Raw genomic sequence first — 22,531 nt, forward strand, 5'->3', positions numbered from 1 at the left:
GTGAGAACGACATTGAGATCCCATGACACTGTAGGAGGCTTGACAGGGGGCTTTGACAACAGCAAACCTCTCATGAAGCGAACAACTAAAGGCTGTCCTGAGATCGGCTTACCTTCCACACGGTAATGGTATGCACTGATTGCACTAAGGTGAACCCTTACAGAGTTGGTCTTGAGACCAGACTCAGACAAGTGCAGAAGGTATTCAAGCAGGGTCTGTGTAGGACAAGAGCGAGGATCTAGGGCCTTGCTGTCACACCAGACGGCAAACCTCCTCCATAGAAAGAAGTAACTCCTCTTAGTGGAATCTTTCCTGGAAGCAAGCAAGATGCGGGAGACACCCTCTGACAGACCCAAAGAGGCAAAGTCTACGCTCTCAACATCCAGGCCGTGAGAGCCAGGGACCGGAGGTTGGGATGCAGAAGCGCCCCTTCGTCCTGTGTGATGAGGGTCGGAAAACACTCCAATCTCCACGGTTCTTCGGAGGACAACTCCAGAAGAAGAGGGAACCAGATCTGACGCGGCCAAAAAGGAGCAATCAGAATCATGGTGCCTCGATCTTGCTTGAGTTTCAACAAAGTCTTCCCCACCAGAGGTATGGGAGGATAAGCATACAGCAGACCCTCCCCCCAGTCCAGGAGGAAGGCATCCGATGCCAATCTGCCGTGGGCCTGAAGCCTGGAACAGAACTGAGGGACTTTGTGGTTGGCTCGAGATGCGAAGAGGTCTACCAAGGGGGTGCCCCACACCTGGAAGATCTGTCGCACTACACGGGAATTGAGCGACCACTCGTGAGGTTGCATAATCCTGCTCAACCTGTCGGCCAGACTGTTGTTTACGCCTGCCAGATATGTGGCTTGGAGCACCATGCCGTGACGGCGAGCCCAGAGCCACATGCTGACGGCTTCCTGACACAGGGGGCGAGATCCGGTGCCCCCCTGCTTGTTGACGTAGTACATGGCAACCTGGTTGTCTGTCTGAATTTGGATAATTTGGTGGGACAGCCGATCTCTGAAAGCCTTCAGAGCGTTCCAGATCGCTCGCAACTCCAGAAGATTGATCTGCAGATCGCGTTCCTGGAGGGACCAGCTTCCTTAGGTGTGAAGCCCATCGACATGAGCTCCCCATCCCAGGAGAGACGCATCCGTTGTCAGCACTTTTTGTGGCTGAGAAATTTGGAAAGGACGTCCCAGAGTCAAATTGGACCAAATTGTCCACCAATACAGGGATTCGAGAAAACTCGTGGACAGGTGGATTACGTCTTCTAGATCCCCAGCAGCCTGGAACCACTGGGAAGCTAGGGTCCATTGAGCAGATCTCATGTGAAGGCGGGCCATGGGAGTCACATGAACTGTGGAGGCCATGTGGCCCAGCAATCTCAACATCTGCCGAGCTGTGATCTGCTGGGACGCTCGCACCCGGGAGACGAGGGACAACAAGTTGTTGGCTCTCGCCTCTGGGAGATAGGCGCGAGCTGTCCGAGAATCCAGCAGAGCTCCTATGAATTCGAGTCTCTGCACTGGGAGAAGATGGGACTTTGGATAATTTATCACAAACCCCAGTAGCTCCAGGAGGCGAATAGTCATCTGCATGGACTGCAGGGCTCCTGCCTCGGATGTGTTCTTCACCAGCCAATCGTCGAGATATGGGAACACGTGCACCCCCAGCCTGCGGAGTGCCACTGCTACTACAGCCAAGCACTTTGTGAACACCCTGGGCGCAGAGGCGAGCCCAAAGGGTAGCACACAGTACTGGAAGTGACGTGTGTCCAGCTGAAATCGCAGATACTGTCTGTGAGCTGGCAGTATCGGGATGTGTGTGTAGGCATCCTTCAAGTCCAGAGAGCATAGCCAATCGTTTTGCTGAATCATGGGAAGGAGGGTGCCCAGGGAAAGCATCCTGAACTTTTCTTTGACCAGATATTTGTTCAGGGCCCTTAGGTCTAGGATGGGACGCATCCCCCCTGTTTTCTTTTCCACAAGGAAGTACCTGGAATAGAATCCCAGCCCTTCTTGCCCGGATGGCACGGGCTCGACCGCATTGGCGCTGAGAAGGGCGGAGAGTTCCTCTGCAAGTACCTGCTTGTGCTGGAAGCTGTAAGATTGAGCTCCCGGTGGACAATTTGGAGGTTTTTGAGGCCAAATTGAGGGTGTATCCTTGCCGGACTATTTGGAGAACCCACTGATCGGAGGTTATGAGAGGCCACCTTTGGTGAAAAGCTTTCAACCTCCCTCCGACTGGCAGGTCGCCCGGCACTGACACTTGGATGTCGGCTATGCTCTGCTGGAGCCAGTCAAAAGCTCGCCCCTTGCTTTTGCTGGGGAGCCGAGGGGCCTTTCTGAGGCGCACGCTGCTGACGAGAGCGAGCGCGCTGGGGCTTAGCCTGGGCCGCAGGCTGTCGAGAAGGAGGATTGTACCTACGCTTGCCAGAAGAGTAGGGAGCAGTCTTCCTTCCCCCGAAAAATCTTCTACCTGTAGAGGTAGAGGCTGAAGGCTGCCGTCGGGAGAACTTGTCGAATGCAGTGTCCCGCTGGTGGAGCTGCTCTACCACCTGTTCGACTTTCTCTCCAAAAATGTTATCCGCACGGCAAGGCGAGTCCGCAATCTGCTGCTGGATTCTATTCTCCAGGTCGGAGGCACGCAGCCATGAGAGCCTGCGCATCACCACACCTTGAGCAGCGGCCCTGGACGCAACATCAAAGGTGTCATACACCCTTCTGGCCAGGAATTTTCTGCACGCCTTCAGCTGCCTGACCACCTCCTGAAAAGGCTTGGCTTGCTCAGGGGGGAGCGCATCAACCAAGCCCACCAACTGCCGCACATTGTTCCGCATGTGTATGCTCGTGTAGAGCTGGTAGGACTGAATTTTGGCCACGAGCATAGAAGAATGGTAGGCCTTCCTCCCAAAGGAGTCTAAGGTTCTAGAGTCCTTGCCCGGGGGCGCCGAAGCATGCTCCCTAGAACTCTTAGCCTTCTTTAGGGCCAGATCCACAACTCCAGAATCATGAGGCAACTGAGTGCGCATCAGATCTGGGTCCCCATGGATCCGGTACTGGGACTCGATCTTCTTGGGAATGTGGGGATTAGTTAAAGGCTTGGTCCAGTTCGCCAGCAATGTCTTTTTTAGGACATGGTGCATGGGTACAGTGGACGCTTCCTTAGGTGGAGAAGGATAGTCCAGGAGCTCAAACATTTCAGCCCTGGGCTCGTCCTCCACAACCACCGGGAAGGGGATGGCCGTAGACATCTCCCGGACAAAGGAAGCAAAAGACAGACTCTCGGGAGGAGAAAGCTGTCTCTCAGGAGAGGGAGTGGGATCGGAAGGAAGACCCTCAGACTCCTCGTCAGAGAAATATCTGGGATCTTCTTCCTCTTCCCACGAGGCCTCACCCTCGGTGTCAGACAAGTTCACGGACCTGTGTCTGCAACCGTGCCCGACTCGACTCTGTGGAGCCACGTCCACGATGGGGGCGTCGAGAGGTAGACTCCCTCGCCCGCATCGGCGAAGCTCCCTCCGCCGACGTAGTCGGGGAGCCTTCCTGGGAGGCGACGGCAGCCGGTACTGCACGCGGCACCGACGCCGGAGACCTCACCTCGGGCAATGGGCCAGCCGGCGCCACGCTCGACGGTACCGGTGGCGCAAGCACCGCCGGTACCGGAGGGGTAGGGCGCAACAGCTCTCCCAGAATCTCTGGGAGAACGGCCCGGAGGCTCTCGTTCAGAGCGGCTGCAGAGAAAGGCATGGAGGTCGATGCAGGCGTCGACGTCAGAACCTGTTCCGGGCGTGGAGGCTGTTCCGGGCTGTCCAGAGTGGAGCGCATCGACACCTCCTGAACAGAGGGTGAGCGGTCCTCTCGGTGCCGATGCCTGGTGGGTGCCGACTCCCTCGGCGACCCAGAGCTCTCGGTGCCGACCCGGGAAGGAGACCGATGACGATGCTTCTTCGATTTCTTGGAACGAAGCATGTCACCGGAGCTTCCCGGCACCGACGAGGAGGACGTAGAATCCAGTCGTCGCTTCCTCAGGGCCGAGGCCGAAGGAGGTCGGTCTCGGGGGGGCTGTACCGCAGGAGCCCTCAGGGTAGGGGGAGACCCACCCGAAGGCTCACCGCCACCAGCAGGGGAATGGACAGTCCTCACCTGCACTCCAGACGAAGCACCACCGTCCGACGACATCAGCTGACGAGGTCCCGGTACCACCGACGTCGATGCAGCTATCCGATGTCTCGGCGCCGGTGCAGAGGGCCGATGCCTCGATGCACTGGCGGCCGAGGATGAAGCTCTGGACGCTGAAGACGTCGATGCACTCGATACCCCCGGTGCCGATGCCGACGAAGAGCCCGAGAACAAAACGTTCCACTGGGCCAATCTCGCTACCTGAGTCCGCTTTTGCAAAAGGGAACACAGACTACAGGCCTGAGGGCGGTGCCCAGCCCCTAAGCACTGAAGACACGACGCGTGCCTGTCAGTGAGCGAGATGACCCGGGCGCACTGGGTGCACTTTTTGAAGCCGCTGGTAGACTTCGATGTCATGGGCGGAAAAATCACGCCAGCGAGATCAAAAGTCGAAATGGCGGAAAAGGCACCGAAAAAACAAGGGGAAGAAAACTTCGACCCGAGGCCTAAAAGCGGCCTACCCCGACGACGAAAGAAAACTTACCGGGGCGAAAGCTGAAAATAGCGGGGGGGGGGGGGGGGGGGGGGGGGGGGGGGGGGAGAGGAAAGACCAAGAGTCTTTTCCCCACACAGAAAGGATTAGAATTTTTCTTTCTCTTTTCAAAAAACACACGACGAACGCGCGAGGTCGACTTTGCGGGGCCCGACACGGCGAAACACGACCGTACCGAGCGCGGACAAAGAAGACTGACGAACACGAGCCGGTTCGGGCGGGAAGATGGCCGCGCATGCGCGGTGCGCAGGAGCGCGCGAGGACTAGCAAAGGCCTTTGCTAGTGAAGTTTCCGATTGGAGGGGCTGCCGTGGACGTCACCCATCAGTGAGAACAAACAGCCTGCTTGTCCTCGGAGAAACTTAATGAGCCTTTAACGAGCAAGTAGTAAACCCTGGCATGCACTAAAGGCTTCTCCGAGCCTTTTTCCGACGACGGTAGCAGCTAACAAAAATGGAATGCAGATGCGCAAATTGTGTAGAAACCCTACTGTAATGAGATGCACTAACCTTAACGCTGAAAAATCTAACGAGAGGTCTGTAACTGTCGTCGGGGCTGCGTGGGATTGAAAAACGTCTACAAAAAAAAAGCAGGGAAAAAAGTGCTCGTCAGGGACGTCCTTTATGGACGTGCTTCACTATATATATACAGTGGTGGAAATAAGTATTTGATCCCTTGCTGATTTTGTAAGTTTGCCCACTGACAAAGACATGAGCAGCCCATAATTGAAGGGTAGGTTATTGGTAACAGTGAGAGATAGCACATCACAAATTAAATCCGGAAAATCACATTGTGGAAAGTATATGAATTTATTTGCATTCTGCAGAGGGAAATAAGTATTTAATCCCTCTGGCAAACAAGACCTAATACTTGGTGGCAAAACCCTTGTTGGCAAGCACAGCGGTCAGACGTCTTCTGTAGTTGATGATGAGGTTTGCACACATGTCAGGAGGAATTTTGGTCCACTCCTCTTTGCAGATCATCTCTAAATCATTAAGAGTTCTGGGCTGTAGCTTGGCAACTCGCAGCTTCAGCTCCCTCCATAAGTTTTCAATGGGATTAAGGTCTGGTGACTGGCTAGGCCACTCCATGACCCTAATGTGCTTCTTCCTGAGCCACTCCTTTGTTGCCTTGGCTGTATGTTTTGGGTCATTGTCGTGCTGGAAGACCCAGCCACGACCCATTTTTAAGGCCCTGGCGGAGGGAAGGAGGTTGTCACTCAGAATTGTACGGTACATGGCCCCATCCATTCTCCCATTGATGCGGTGAAGTAGTCCTGTGCCCTTAGCAGAGAAACACCCCCAAAACATAACATTTCCACCTCCATGCTTGACAGTGGGGACGGTGTTCTTTGGGTCATAGGCAGCATTTCTCTTCCTCCAAACACGGCGAGTTGAGTTCATGCCAAAGAGCTCAATTTTTGTCTCATCTGACCACAGCACCTTCTCCCAATCACTCTCGGCATCATCCAGGTGTTCACTGGCAAACTTCAGACGGGCCGTCACATGTGCCTTCCGGAGCAGGGGGACCTTGCGGGCACTGCAGGATTGCAATCCGTTATGTCGTAATGTGTTACCAATGGTTTTCGTGGTGACAGTGGTCCCAGCTGCCTTGAGATCATTGACAAGTTCCCCCCTTGTAGTTGTAGGCTGATTTCTAACCTTCCTCATGATCAAGGATACCCCACAAGGTGAGATTTTGTGTGGAGCCCCAGATCTTTGTCGATTGACAGTCATTTTGTACTTCTTCCATTTTCTTACTATGGCACCAACAGTTGTCTCCTTCTCGCCCAGCGTCTTACTGATGGTTTTGTAGCCCATTCCAGCCTTGTGCAGGTGTATGATCTTGTCCCTGACATCCTTAGACAGCTCCTTGCTCTTGGCCATTTTGTAGAGGTTAGAGTCTGACTGATTCACTGAGTCTGTGGACAGGTGTCTTTCATACAGGTGACCATTGCCGACAGCTGTCTGTCATGCAGGTAACGAGTTGATTTGGAGCATCTACCTGGTCTGTAGGGGCCAGATCTCTTACTGGTTGGTGGGGGATCAAATACTTATTTCCCTCTGCAGAATGCAAATAAATTCATATACTTTCCACAATGTGATTTTCCGGATTTAATTTGTGATGTGCTATCTCTCACTGTTACCAATAACCTACCCTTCAATTATGGGCTGCTCATGTCTTTGTCAGTGGGCAAACTTACAAAATCAGCAAGGGATCAAATACTTATTTCCACCACTGTATAAAAAAATGACGAGCTGTGCCTATGGATGTCCTTTATAGACGTCCTTCACTATATATAAAAAAAAAGATGAGCTGTGCCTATGGACGTCCTTCACCCCCCCCCCCCCCCCGAGATCGCTGCCGGGCGGGCCAGGGAGGAAAGGAGGGAAGTCCGAAGGGAGTCGATCAGCTGTTGCCTGCTGCAGCGCCTTCACACGGAGGTGAGAGGTGCTGTGAGGGCCCGGCCCAGTGGCAGACGGAGGGGGGGCGGGGCCTCGGGGTGCGGAGGATGGCGGGGAGGCCGGGGCTGCGGGAAGCTGTCATTTCAATGCAGGGGGGAGGGGGTGGCGACGATCTTGGGGGGGGGGGGGGGGTGAAGGACGTCCATAAAGGACGTCCATAGGCACAGCTCGTCTTTTTATTTTTATATATAATGGACGTCCATAAAGGACGTCCTTGGCATGCGCAGAGCAGCCAGCATAACGCTTGGCTGCTCTGTGCATGCTCGATCGGCCCACTGTTTAACGATGGAATAGAGAATGCAAGTGAGCTACAACGAGCAGCTCATTTGCATTCCTATTCCTTGATGCATGCCCATTCCTTACCGATTCGCTAAGGGAATCGGTAAGGAAAGGGCTTTAACGAGTCTTCAGTGCATCTTGCCCTAAATTATTCAAAGTTGTTAAATCACAAGAGGACTGTGAAAAATTGTAAGAGGATCTTATGAGACTGGGCATCCAAAAGGCAGATGATGCATGTGGGAAAAGAGGAACCTAAATTATAGATATGTGCTGCAAGGTTCAACATTAGTAGTCACCACCCATGAAAAGGATGTAGGTGTCATCGTTGACGATAAGTTGAAATCTTCTGCTCAGTGTGCAGTGGCGGCTAAAAAAGCAAATAGAATGTTAGGATTTATTAGGAAAGGAATGGAAAACAAAAATGAGAATGTTATAATGCCTTTGTATTGCTCCATGGTGCAATCGCACCTCAAATACTTTCTGCAATTCTGGTCACCGCATCTCAAAAAAGATATTTCAGAATTAGAAAAGGTACTGAGAAGGGCAACAAAAATGATAAAGGGAATGGAATGACTTCCATATGAGGAAAGTGTCTAAAGGCTCTTCAGCTTGGAGAAGAGACAGCTGAGAGGAGATGCGCTAGAGGTCTATAAAATACTGAGTGGAATGAAATGGGTAGGCGTGAATCGCTTGTTTATTCTTTCCAAAAATACTTGGACTAGGGGGGATTGCAATAAAGCTACCAAGTAGTAAACTTAAAGCAAATTGGAGAAAATATTTCTTCACTCAATGCGTAATTAAACTCTGGAATTCGTTGCCAGAGAATGTGGTTAAAGCAGTTAGCTTAACAGGGTTTAAAAAAGGTATGAATAATTTCCTAAACAAAAAGTCCATAAGCCGTTATTAAGATGGACTTGGGAAAATCCACTGCTTATTTCTAGGATAAGCAGCAGAAAATCTGTTTTAATCTACTGGGATCTTGCTAGGTACTTGTGACCTGGACTGGCCACTGCTGGAAAACAGGATATTGGGCTTGATGTACTTTCGGTCTGTCCCAATATGGCAACGCTTATGTTCTTATGCCTTATAATGCTACTGTGCATTAGATTCTCTTTAACATTCAAATAGCGAAGCAGTAAGAACTTGACAGAAAAAATTAGAATTTCTGCCTCTTTAATAAATTAATGTAATCTTTTTTTTTTTAGAACAAACAACATGAACCTTGTGCCTAACAAACAAAAACTCAATTAAAAAAACAAAACAAAAACAAAGCAGAATATGCTAGAGAAGGTTGGAATCTGGACTGAAGGAAAGTAAATTAGCAGATAAGAACTAATTTCTCCTTACTTATTGACTCCAAAGGATCAGTTCACAAATGTGGGATGTATAAAAGCATTCCTCAAGAATGCAATATCCCTTCCATAACAACAGACGTTCCAAACAAAGCCTCTGCTCTAGTTGCCACATCTAGAAGATGCTTTGAAAATGTATGAGACCTGGACCATGTGGCTGCTGTACAGATTTCATCCACAGAACAGCATGGGTTTATGCAAATGAAGTAGAAAGTGCTCTAGTAGAATGAGCTTTAAGATGTAAGGGAGTGTGTGGCACTGTGGCTGGCAGACAGACTGGGAGGCTCACAGACACAATCAGGGAACAGTGTAAATCAAAAGGAAACTATTGCTGAACAGACAAACAAAATAGCAATCTGTTTTTGTCACAGAATCAGGGCTGAACATGGCAGCAACAATATTAACAATGGCTTTTCCTCTCTTCAGTAGTCCTATCTTGTCAAGCTTCTATAGCATACTACAAGTCACTCATGCAAAAATTTGGGTCTGACTCTAGTTAGGACACTCAGGTCAGAGCCTTTACAAATAAAGACATACACTCTTTACCTCTGCAGCCTTCTATTCCTTCTCTTGTAACCCCTGGGTGGTTACTCTTTATCCTCAGGTGCAAATCTTGAAAATAGGGACACTCCTTACTTCTCTGGGTATCCTCCACAGGTACTGCAGCCTAGCCAACACCTTGGGAGGATTTCTTCACTCACGGTCCGCAGTGGCGATTCTAGGTCGGCTGCTACCGGGGGCGGATCGCCGCTGCGCACTCCCCCCCGGGTGCAGCGGCGTCCGTCCCCCCAGGGTGCAGCACGACCCCCCCCCCCCCCCGGTGCAATGACACCCCCCTCCCTGGCCCCCCCGGCTGCATTCTTGGCTGCTGGAGGGTGCAGAGAGCAGCCACGCGCCTGTCGACTCTACTGGCTCCCTGCTCCCTCTGCCCCAGAACAGGAAGTAACCTGTTCCGGGGCAGAGGGAGCAGGGAACCAGTGGAGCCGACAGGCGCATGGCTGCTCTCTGCACCCTCCAGCAGCGTGCACATGGGGCGGACCACCCCCACCACCCTGCCCTTCCTACGCCACTTCATAGTCCTCCTTCAAGAGGCCTCTCTGATCAACTTTGTTGCAGGGCTTTTAACCACCTCCCGGTCTGAGCCGTGCCCCTCTGACGAGGCACTATTCTACTCACTCCCTCACAGAGTCCTTTTCCCTGCCAACAAACTGGCTCAAGAAATAGTGTCTTTTAACCAACATGCAATAGTCACCTTATAAGTGCACAAACCCTTTTTGGGTCCTGAAAAAAGAAAAACATGGTGATCTGAATGGCTAAAATTATTAGTGCAAAAGAACCTTCTTTACATTAAGGAGACACAGGGAGGAGAATTCCAATCCATAATCCTCCTCACGAAAGGAAGGCAAATAGAGATTGATTAACATGAAAGTAGAAATTATTTAAGGCATGACGAAAGGCACCATATGAATAGTTACCCTTGTTTCAGTAAAATGCAGAAAAGGTTCTCTGCAAGATGAGGCTCACAAGCCAGAGCCACTATCTGAACTTTGAGTGAATTGAGGAAAAGACCTTTCTTAAGCCTTTCCTGAAGAAAGGATAGAATTTGCGACAGTGATGCTTTAGATAAGGTTTTTTTCTGAACACCAAGATTCTAAGGTTCCCCATGCTCAAGCATGCCTTAGTAGAAGTAGACCTTTATTTGGGCTTGCAGAAGAAGAGTGGAGGAGTGGTCTAGTGGTTAGGGTGGTGGACTTTGGTCCTGGGGAACTGAGTTCGATTCCCACTTCAGGCACAGGCAGCTCCTTGTGACTCTGGGCAAGTCACTTAACCCTCCCATTGCCCCATGTAAGCCGCATTGAGCCTGCCATGAGTGAGAAAGCGCGGGGTACAAATGTAACAAAAAAACAACAACAAACAAACAATGACTTCTGAGTAATCTTTAGGAGTGACCTTTCAAGAATCATGCCATAAGACCAAACAGGGAGGGACTGTCTATTAGAATTGGACCCTGAATCAGAAGGCCTCTGTAACTGGGTAGAGACAGAGGAGGAGCAATATTCAACAGCATCAGATCAGCATACCAAGGACGTATTGGCCAACCCGGAGCTTCAAGGATTATTTTTCCTGGATGATGAGCAATGTAAAGAAGAGTTCTGCTTATCATTGGCCATGGAGGAAAAACATACAGAAGATCTGTTTACCACTATTGTAGAAGAGCACCAGTGGTGTGCTGGAGCCGGCTCGCAAGAGCCGCTTGTTAAATTTTGACAGCTCTTGCGAGCCGGTTGTTGTACAGGGCGAGCCGGCTCCATTGCACGAGGTAAGCATGGCAGGAGGACGCCATGCTTACCTCCCCTCCCGCTCCCATCCATGTGTAGCGATGTCCTTCGCCCCTCCCCCATCTTCCCCTGCCGCTCCCATCCATCAGATTCAAATACCTGCCTCGAAGCGCCGCCTTATTTAAAGCCCTGCTGCCCGTCTGCAGCTGCCTTCCCTGCCTGCTTCTGAGGTGTCCGCGCCCTTAGTCCCACCTTCTGACGTCATTCTGACGTCATTTCCTTTTCCCGCAGCGGGACTAAGGGCACGAACCGAACTCCTGAGAAGCAAGCAGGGAAGGCAGCTGGAGACGGGCAGCAGGCAGGCCTTAGATAATGCAGCGCTTCGAGGCAGGTATTTGAAACTGACGGATGGGATCGGCAGGGGAGGATGGGGGGGCGAAGGACATCGCTACACATGGATGGGAGCGGGAGGGCAGGGGAGGGAGGAGAACTGCTGGGCATGGATGGGCAGGGGAGAGAATTGCTGGGCATGGATGGGCAGAGGGGAGAATTGCTGGGCATGGATGGGCAGAGGGAGGCAGGGGAGAGAATTGCTGGGCATGGATGGGCAGAGGGAGGCAGGGGAGAGAACTGCTGGGCATGGATGGGCAGAGGGAGGCAGGGGAGAGAATTGCTGGGCATGGATGGGCAGAGGGAAGCAGGGGAGAGAATTGCTGGGCATGGATGCGCAGAGGGGGCAGGGGAGAGAAGAGAATTGCTGGGTATGGATGGGCAGAGGGGGCAGGGGAGAGAAGAGAATTGCTGGGTATGGATGGATAGAGAGGGGCAGGGGAGAGAGGAGAGTTTCAGGACATGGATGGCGGGGAGAGCAAGAGAAATTCTGGACATGGGGGGAAGACAAAGGAAGGAGATTAGATGAGGGAAAAGGAAGTGAGGAGAGAAACTGCACATGGATGGAGAAAATAGGCAGAAGCTGGATCCACTGTACAGTCAAGTATGCAGAGGACCAGAAATGAAGAAGAAAGGAGGAAAGAAAAGAAATAAATGGAAAGGAAGCCCTGGAAACGGAGTCAAGGGAACAGATAGAGAGCAGCAGAATCAGATACTGGACCAGCATGATCAGAGAAACAAAGTCACCAGACAACAAAGGTAGAAAAAAAATAATTTTATTTTCATTATAGTGTTTGGAATATGTTCACTTTGAGAATCAGGTGCTGAACGTTAAAAGTTTATGTTTATTTACTTATTTATGGCATTTTATCCCATATTAAAGATGAATTAGATTGGAACCTGGGATCATTTAATTTTTTTTCCCTGGAGAGAGTAATGTGTTGGCCGCCGTCCCCCCCCCCCCCCCCCCAGGTATAGCCAGCTCTACAATTTTTTTTTTTTGGGGGGGGGCGCAGTGGTGGAGGGGGGGGGGCGCAGAGGTGGATGGGGGCGCCGAGGTGGACCGGGGAGAGAGCCTGTTGTTAAAAATTTACCAGCACACCACTGAAGAGCACCCAGGCCCTCTGCATTGGGGTCTTTCCAATGGCTGAAGAATCTGCAGACAATGCCATTAGATCTATTTCTGGAACTCCCCAATGTGATATGATCTGATGGAATGCTTTTGTCGATAACTGCCACTCCTTCGGATCCAGAGAAACTCTGCTGAGAAAATCCACCTGAGTATTTAGAATTCTTCCAGTACGAGCTGCTGAAAGTACAGAAATGTGGGCACTGGCGTACTGGAAAAGAATTTCTGCTTCTCAGCTAGGGAAACACTCTTGGTTCCCCACTGCCTGTTGACATAGGAAACTGCCATAGTGTTGTCTGAGAGAATCCTCACCAGAATCCCTCAAAGATGAGCAAAAGAAAACAAGGCTTTTCGAATGGCTCTGAGATCTAGAGGGTTGATGGACCAAGAGGCTTCAATTGGAGAGCATCAGCCTGACTGAAGGAGACAATGAGCTTCCTAGCCTGATAAGGTGGCATCTGTTGTGACTACAAACAAATCCTGAATTGTCAGAGAAATGCTTACAGAAGATTTGAAGGATAAATCCAACAGTTAAGGCTGAGATTGGCTTGGAGGGTCCAAGAGTGACGGAAATTGTAATGCTGAGATGTTGGAGACCAAAGGCTGAGAAGGAACCACTGAAGTAGTCTCATGTGGAATCTGGCCCATGGAAAAACATCCAAGGTAGAGCCATTGTGCCCAGAACCTGAACATAATCCCATGCCCTGGAACATGGAAATTAAAGTAGATTCCTGACTTGGGTGTAAATGTTTTGCTGACAAGCAATGGGAAGAAATGTCTTCCCTAAGCCTGTGTTGAATATCACTCCCAGATACTCCAAGGTTTGTAACATAGTAGATGACAGCAGATGACTTGTACGGTCCATCCAGTCTGCCCAACAAGATAAACTCATAGCATAATGTATATCACAGAGGCCATGAAAAGGTGCAAACCCTCCATATTTCTAGTTTTATTTTAATATAGCTATTTTGCATTTCTGAGCTGGGAGCAGACATGAAATGGCAAGACAGCTATAAAACTGTATTTTTTCTGGTAACTACCCTTATAAGGCAGTAGAAATTTGTGGTTTGACATTTGGACTATGCTAACTTGTGATAAGTTGCTGGTCAGCAACTAAGAGCCAAAGACTCCTATGACTAAGAACACCTGCAGTATCCAGATAAACAATTAGAAGGAGAAGTAAGTGAGTGTGGGTGAAATTGTAGGCTCAGCAAGAGGGTGGAGGGAGCTAGTATAATAACTATGCATAACAAGGACATAGGTCAAACCATTATCTAATGAAGACTTATGCTTTATATGACAAGCTTTAAACTGTTAAAGCAATGAGGGAATAAATGATAGAAGTTGGAAGATGATAGAATGTGTGGGAACATGATTCACCATAACAGGAAATAGAATGTTCTGGAAAGATGCATATTCATTAGGTAGGAAGGGTAATTATAATTAAGATAATGAAGAAAGGAAGAAAAAGTATTTAAGAGAAAACAGAACTGAGGATGGCGAGCCTCAGTGTGCCCACTAGCAGGTGGACATATTGACAGCTCCCAGGGAAAACTCTGTTTTTATTTGCTACATATTATACTCTATTGGGATTTTTATTTGTTGATATTTCAATAATTACTGATTGGCTTCTTATTTAGTAGGCAGAGATTTTCATGCCTGGGGTTCTGCCTTGCGGGGCACGGGTCCACCATCCAGGAGACCTCCAGAAGGCTACTCCCGTCTCTGAGGCAAAGACAGGAATGCAATAAGCTATGATGTGATACTACATATGCATACTTGATCCTGATTTGTCCTTGCCATTTTTAGGACACAGACCGAAGAAGTCTGCCCAAGACTGACTTTGCTTCTCAATTACTGGTTTGCCATATAATTGCTGCTAAGTTTGTTTGGTTTCATGCCTTCCATAGACGATTCCTTTGTGTTTAACCCACATATTTTTGAATTCTGTTACTGTTTTCATTTCCACCATATCCCGCAGGAGGGCATGTCAGGCGTTTACCACACTCTCCATGAAAATGTACTTCCTGCCATTGAGTCAGCCCCCTGCAATCTAAATTCATGTCCTCTAGTTTTACCACCTTCCCATCTCTGGAAAAGGTTGGTTTGTATATTAATACCTTTCAAATATTTGAATATCTGAATCATATCACCTCTATCTCTACTTTCCTCCAGGGTATACATCTTCAGGTCATCTTCAGGACTCTCTTGATAGCAACAGGTGTGAATCAGCCAATTGTCAAGGTATGGATGAACCTTCCATGCCTGGCTGTCACTACTACCATGACCTTGGAAAATGTCTTTGGCTCTGTGGAAAGGCTGAATGGCATAACCACAAATTAATAATGTTCCCTGAGGATTGCAAATTGCAGAAATGTTCTGTGGGGAGGCCAAATGGGAATATGAAAGTATGATTCCTTGAGATCCAGCGAGGTTAGAAACTCTCCCTGCCATAGGTGCAAGCTCTATGGGTGCGTGAGCACCACCAAAGAAAGACCATAATCAAGTATATAATATCACGTTCATTGTTGATTTAATTATGAATTGATAATGAATGTGACTATTGAGCAGACTGGACCGTTCGGGTTTTTATTTGCTGTCACTAACTATGTTACTATTAATCCTCTCTGCTCCCAGGCTGATGAGCAGACCTCAGCTCTGACACAGGCATAACTATCAGATGTCACCTGACCTACTAGCACATGCATGTGGCAACCTAGCAGCACACAGTGCCAGTGGATCAGAGACAAGTCTTACATGTGCACACCAGTATGTTCCAAGTTCCAACTTCTGTTCCTTCCTTGCCTGTAGTGCTGTGGCTTGAACCCTAAGAGAGCCGACTGGAATTTTTTTAATGCACCATTAAATTCTTGCGGGGACGGATGGGGACAGGCTAAATTCTTGTGGGGACGGGTTAAATTCCAGTGGGGACAGGTGGGGGTGGGTAAGATTCCAGCGGGGGCGGGTAAGATTTCTGTCCCCGTGCAGCTCTCTAGTTGAAAACCCCTGGTATAGGTAATGGAAGGGTTAGGCACACACCAACTAATGGACTATCTCCAACGTCACTCTATTTTATATAGTTCACAATCTGGTTTTAGATCTTCTCACAGTACTGAACCTGTTCTCACCACCTCCAAGCTAAATTTAGATGAGAACTTAGCTTTGGTAATAAAATATTAATACTACAATTTGATATGTTCAGTACCTTTGAAAATGTTGATCATAATATCCTTCTAAACATCCTTGACCATTACAGCATGGTCCCCTGTTTGTGTAGTGCCCCAGGGCTCTCCACTGTCTCCCATCCTACTTAACATCATGTCGCTGCCGCGCAACTTAAAAACGCTCTATGAATTAACTAACTTCCGCAAACTACTGAAGACCCATCTCTTTAACAAGGCATACCACAAAGACTAACAAATATGAACTCCAATACAAATAACCTGAACTGCTTTACAATATTTCCTTGTTAAACTATTATTATGTTTTATCATTATCATGTTACCCAAGATCCTTCTATAATGCTAAATGTATATTTTCTTATATGCTTCCACTATTCATGATGTATTGTAAGCCACGTTGAGCCTGCAAAGAGGTGGGAAAATGTGGGATACAAATGCAATAAATAAATAAATTAGGCAATTTACTGGAGAAAAATGGTCTCCCAACATTCATTTATGCAGATGATGGCAACAGAGATAAAATGTTATTGAGAATGGAGCAGAGCCTTTATGGTACTATGTAAGTCACATTGAGCCTGCAAATAGGTGGGAAAATGTGGGATACAAATGTAAAGCGAAAGCTACATACCTATAGATGGTATTCTCCGAGGACAGCAGGCTGATTGTTCTCACTGATGGGTGACGTCCGCGGCAGCCCCTCCAACCGGAGATCTTCCCTAGCAAAGACGTTTGCTAGCCCTCGCGCACGCACGCACACCGCGCATGCGTGACCGTCTTCCCACCCGAACTCGCTCGTGTTCGTCAGTCCAGTAAATAGCAAAGACAAAGACAAGGGAAGACACAACTCCAAAGGGGAGGTGGGTGGGTTTGTGAGAACAATCAGCCTGCTGTCCTCGGAGAATACCTTCTACAGGTATGTAGCATTCGCTTTCTCCGAGGATAAGCAGGCTGCTTGTTCTCACTGATGGGGTATCCCTAGCCCCCAGGCTCACTCAAAACAACAAACATGGTCAATTGGGCCTCGCAACGGCGAGGACATAACTGAGTTTCACCTAAACTTATACAACTAACTGAAAGTGCAGCCTGGAACAGAATAAAAATGGGCCTAGGGGGGTGGAGTTGGATTCTAAACCCCGTACAGATTCTGCAGCACCGACTGCCCGAACCGACTGTCGCGTCGGGTATCCTGCTGTAGGCAGTAATGCGATGTGATTGTGTGGACAGATGACCACGTCGCAGCCTTGCAAATCTCTTCGATAGTGGCTGACTTCAAGTGGGCCACTGACACTGCCATGGCTCTAACACTATGAGCCGTGACATGACCCTCAAGAGTCAGCCCAGACTGGGCGTAAGCGAAGGAGATGCAATCTGCTAGCCAATTAGAAATGGTGCGTTTCCCGACAGCCACTCCCCTCCTGTTGGGATCAAAAGAAAAACAATTGGGCAGACTGTCTGTGGGGCTGTGTCCGCTCCAGATAGAAGACCAATGCTCTCTTGCAGTCCAACGTGTGCAGTTGATGTTCAGCAGGGTGGGTATGTGGACGGGGGAAGAATGTTGGCAAGACAATTGACTGGTTCAGATGGAACTCCGACACCACCTTTGACAAGAACTTAGGGTGAGTGTGGAGGACTACTCTATTATGATGAAATTTGGTATAAGGAGCATGAGCTACCAGGGCTTGAAGCTCACTGACTCTACGAGCTGAAGTGACTGCCACCAAGAAAATGACCTTCCAGGTCAAAGTACTTCAGATGGCAGGAATTCAGTGGCTCGAAAGGGGGTTTCATCAGCTGGGTGAGAATGACATTGAGATCCCATGACACCGTAGGAGGTTTGACGGGGGGCTTTGACAAAAGCAAACCTCTCATGAATCGAACAACTAAAGGCTGTCCCGAGATCGGCTTACCTTCCACACGGTAATGGTATGCACTAATCGCACTAAGATGAACTCTTACAGAGTTGGTCTTAAAGACCAGACTCGGACAAGTGCAGAAGGTATTCAAGCAGGGTCTGTGTAGGACAAGAGCGAGGACCTAGGGCCTTGCTGTCACACCAGACGGCAAACCTCCAACATAGAAAGAAGTAACTCTTCTTAGTGGAATCTTTCCTGGAAGCAAGCAAGACTCTGGAGACACCCTCTGAGAGACCCAAGGAGGCAAAATCTACGCTCTCAACATCCAGGCCGTGAGAGCCATGGACCAGAGGTTGGGATGCAGAAGCGCCCCCTCGATCTGAGCGATGAGGGTCGGAAAACACTCCAATCTCCACGGTTCTTCGGAAGACAATTCCAGAAGAAGAGGGAACCATATCTGACGCGGCCAAAAGGGAGCGATCAGGATCATGGTGCCTCGATCCTGCTTGAGTTTCAGCAAAGTCTTCCCCACCAAAGGTATGGGAGGATAGGCATACAGGAGGCCCTCCCCCCAATGCAGGAGGAAGGCATCCGATGCTAGTCTGCCGTGGGCCTGAAGTCTGGAACAGAATTGAGGGACTTTGTGATTGACTTGAGCAGCGAAGAGATCCACCAAGGGGGTGCCCCACACTTGAAAGATCTCACTTACCACTCGGGAATTGAGTGACCACTCGTGAGGTTGCATGAACCTGCTCAACCTGTCGGCCAGACTGCTGTTTACGCCTGCCAGATACGTGGCTTGAAGAAACATGTCGTTCCAGCGAGCCCAAAGCCACATTCTGACGGCTTCCTGACACAGGGGGCGAGATCCGGTGCCCCCCTGCTTGTTGATGTAATTCATGGCAACCTGATTGTCCATCTGAATTTGAATAATTTGATGGGACAGCCGATCTCTGAAGGCCTTTAGAGCGTTCCAGACCGCTCGTAACTCCAGCAGATTGATCTGTAGACCTTGTTCCTGGAGGGACCAACTCCCTTGGGTGTGAAGCCCATCGACAGGAGCTCCCCACCCCAGGAGAGACGCATCCGTCATCAGCACCTTTTGTGACTGAGGAATTTGGAAAGGACGTCCCAGAGTCAAATTGGACCGAATTGTCCACCAATGGAGGGACTGAAGAAAACTCGTGGACAGCAAGATTACGTCCTCTAGGTCCCCAGCAGCTTGGTACCACTGAGACGCTAGGGTCCATTGAGCTGATCTCATGTGGAGGCGGGCCATGGGAGTCACATGCACTGTGGAGGCCATGTGGCCGAGCAGTCTCAACATCTGCCGAGCTGTGATCTGCTGGGACGCTCATACCCAGGAAACAAGGGACAGAAGATTGTCGGCCCTCGCTTCCGGAAGGTAGGCATGAGCTGTCTGAGAATCCAGCAGAAACCCCTATGAATTCGAGTTTCTGAATAGGAAGAAGGTGGGACTTTGGATAATTTATCACAAACCCTAGTAGCTCCAGGAGTCGAATAGTCATCTGCGTGGACTGTAGAGCTCCTGCCTCGGAGGTGTTCTTCACCAGCCAATTGTCGAGGTAAGCGAACATGTGCACTCCCAGTCTGTGTAGAGACGCCGCCACTACAGCCAGGCACTTTGTGAACACCCTGGGCGCAGAGGCAAGACCAAAGGGTAGCACACAATACTGACAGTGCCGTGTTCCCAGACGGAATCGAAGATACTGTCTGTGGGCTGGCAGTATCGGGATATGAGTGTAAGCATCCTTTAAGTCCAGAGAGCATAGCCAATCGTTTTCCTGAATCATGGGAAGAAGGGTGCTCAGGGAAAGCATCCTGAACTTTTCTCGGACCAGATATTTGTTCAGGGCCCTTAGGTCTAGGATGGGACGCATCCCCCCTGTTTTCTTTTCCACAAGGAAGTACCTGGAATAGAATCCCAGCCCTTCCTTCCCGGGTGGCACTGGCTCGACCGCATTGGAGCTGAGAAGGGCAGAGAGTTCCTCTGCAAGTACCTGCTTGTGCTGGAAGCTGAAGGATTTAACTCCGGTGGGCAATTTGGAGGCTTGGAAACCAAATTGAGGGAGTATCCTAGCCGGACTATTTAAAGAACCCACTGGTTGGAGGTTATGAGAGGCCACCTTTGGTGAAAACTTTTTAACCTCCCCCCGACCGGCAGATCGTCTGGCACAGACACTTTGATTTTGGCTATGCTCTGCTGGAGCCAGTCAAAAGCCCGTCCCTTGCTTTTGCTGGGGAGCTGCAGGGGCCTGTTGAGTCGCACGCTGTTGACGGGAATGAGCACGCTGGGGTTTGGCTCTACCACCTGTTCGACCTTTTCACCAAAAATATTATCCCCCCGGCAAGGAGAATTCTCAATCTGCTGCTGAATCCTATTTTCCAGGTCGGAGGCACGCAGCCATGAGAGTCTGCGCATCACCACACCTTGAGCTGCGGCCCTGGACGTGACATCAAAAGTATCGTAAACACCCCTGGCCAGGAATTTACGACACGCCTTCAGCTGCCTGACCACCTGCTGAAAAGGCTTGGCTTGCTCAGAAGGGAGCTTATCCACCAAGTCCGCCAACTGCCGCACATTGTTCCCCATATGAATGCTCGTGTAGAGCTGGTAAGACTGGATCTTGGCTACAAGCATTGAGGAATGGTAGGCCTTCCTCCCAAAAGAATCCAAGGTTCTAGAGTCTCTGCCCGGGGGCGCCGAAGCATAATCTCTAGAACTCTTGACCTTCTTAAGGGCCAGATCCACAACCCCAGAATCGTGAGGCAACTGAGTCCGCATCAACTCAGGGTCCCCATAGATCCGATACTGGGACTCAATCTTCTTGGGAATGTGGGGATTAGTTAGCGGCTTCGCCCAGTTCTCCAGCAGTGTCTTCTTGAAGACATGATGCATGGGTACTGTGGACGATTCCTTAGGTGGCGGACAGTCCAAAAGCTCAAACATTTCAGCTCTTGGCTCATCCTCCGTAACCACCAGGAAGGGAATTGCCGTAGACATTTCCCGGACAAAGGCCGCGAAAGACAGACTCTCGGGAGGAGAAAGCTGTCTTTCAGGGGAGGGAGTGGGATCAGAAGGAAGACCGTCAGACTCCTCATCTGAGAAATATCCGACGTCTTCCTCTGCCTCCCACGAGGCCTCACCGTCGGTGTCGGACACTAGTTCATGAACCTCTGTCCGAAGCCGTGCCCACCTTGACTCCGTAGACACATGGCCACAGTGGGAACATCAAGAAGTAGACTCCCGCATCGGCGGCGATGAAGCTCCCTCCATTGACGTCGTCGGAGAGTCTGCTTGGGAGGCAGCCGACGCGGGCACCGCTAGCGGTACCGGCACCGGACACCTCACGACGGGCAAAGGGCCAACTGTCGCCTCACTCAACAGCACCGGCAGCGCAAGCACCCCCGGTACCGGAGAAGGGCGCAACAGCTCCTCCAATATCCCTGGAAGGATGGCCCTGAGGGTCACGCTTACAGCGGCTGTCGAGGAAGGCTGGGAGTCCGGTTCAGGCGACGAACTCAGAATCTGTTCGGGGCGCGGAGGTGGTACCGGGCTGTCCAGGGTAGAGCGCATCGACACCTCCTGAATGGAGGGTGAGCGGTCCTCCCGGCGTCGATGCCTAGTGGGTGCCGAATCCCTTGGCGACCCAGAGCTCTCGGTACCACGACGGGAAGGTGACCGGTGCCGATGCTTCTTTGCCTTCACATGAAGCATGTCACTGGAACCTCCCGGTACCGAAGAGGAGGACGTCGAATCCAAACGTCTCTTCCTCAGGGCCGGGTCTGAAGAAGGTTGATCCCGGGGGGGCTGTACTGCAGGAGCCCTCGAGGTAGGGGGAGACCCACTCGAGGGCTCACCGCCACCAGCAGGGGAATGGACAGCCCTCACCTGCACTCCGGATGAAGAGGCACCCTCCGACGACATCAGTACCAACGATGATCTTGGTACCGTAGACGCTGGAGCACCGGTCTATGACCTTGGTACAGCCGACGTCGATGCACCGGCCGATGACCTCGATATTAAAACCGTCGAAGCACCGGGCGAGGTCCCGAACAGAACATTCCACTGGGCCAATCTCACCGCCTGAGTTCTCTTTTTCAACAAACAACAGAGAGTACAACAGGCCTGAGGACGGTGCCCAGCCCCCAGACACTGAAGGCACGAAGCGTGCCTATCAGTGAGTGAGATAGCCCAGTTGCACTGGGTGCACTTCTTGAAGCCACTGGGAGGCTTTGAGGACATGGGTGGAAAAATCATGCCGGTGAAATTAAAATTTGCGATGATGACGAAGGCACCAAAAATAAAAGGGGAGAAAAACCGTACGGGCGGCCAACAGGGCCGCTACTGAAAGCGAAAGGAAACTTGTACGGGAAAAAAACAACTCGAAAATAAGAAAAGTTTTCGTTTTTTTTTTTAAAAAGAACACGCAAACTAGTAAAAGAAGAAGACTTCCGAAATGGAAGAACGCAAGGAAAGCGCGAGGGTCTCCTCAGGGCACAGAACGACGGTAAACACAGCCGTCCCGAGCGCGGAAAAAAGAAGACTGACGAACACAAGTGAGTTCGGGCGGGAAGACGGTCGCGCATGCGCGGTGTGCGTGCGCGAGGGCTAGCAAACGTCTTTGCTAGAGAAGATCTCCGGTTGGAGGGGCTGCCGCGGACGTCACCCATCAGTGAGAACAAGCAGCCTGCTTGTCCTCGGAGAACAAATAAATAAATATCTTTGAGTTAAATACTGTGTATCCTTGTGGCTTAAAGAAACAGAATATGTACATTTTTTATAATTAATTTTATCACATTTTCATGTATTTTCCTTATATACGTTTCATATGGTTATTATTACAAACGTTCCATTGAATTCGATAATACCATCATCATCCTTCCTTTTATAAATAATTATAAAAAACAGAGA

General features: G+C 50.1%; 1 protein-coding gene and 1 long non-coding RNA gene across 2 annotated transcripts in view; one reads left to right on the top strand and one right to left on the bottom strand.

The window, feature by feature from the left end:
* TEX15 (testis expressed 15, meiosis and synapsis associated) overlaps positions 1-22,531 on the bottom strand; it is a 330,552-nt gene that overhangs the window by 14,024 nt on the left and 293,997 nt on the right.
* LOC115463749 lies at positions 14,456-20,178 on the top strand. The gene is made up of 3 exons (XR_003941068.1): positions 14,456-14,549; positions 16,548-16,551; positions 20,168-20,178. It is a non-coding gene; the product is annotated as an uncharacterized LOC115463749 (long non-coding RNA).

This window comes from Microcaecilia unicolor, chromosome 2, assembly GCF_901765095.1.
Source record: "Microcaecilia unicolor chromosome 2, aMicUni1.1, whole genome shotgun sequence".
Taxonomy (NCBI): Eukaryota; Metazoa; Chordata; class Amphibia; order Gymnophiona; family Siphonopidae; genus Microcaecilia; species Microcaecilia unicolor.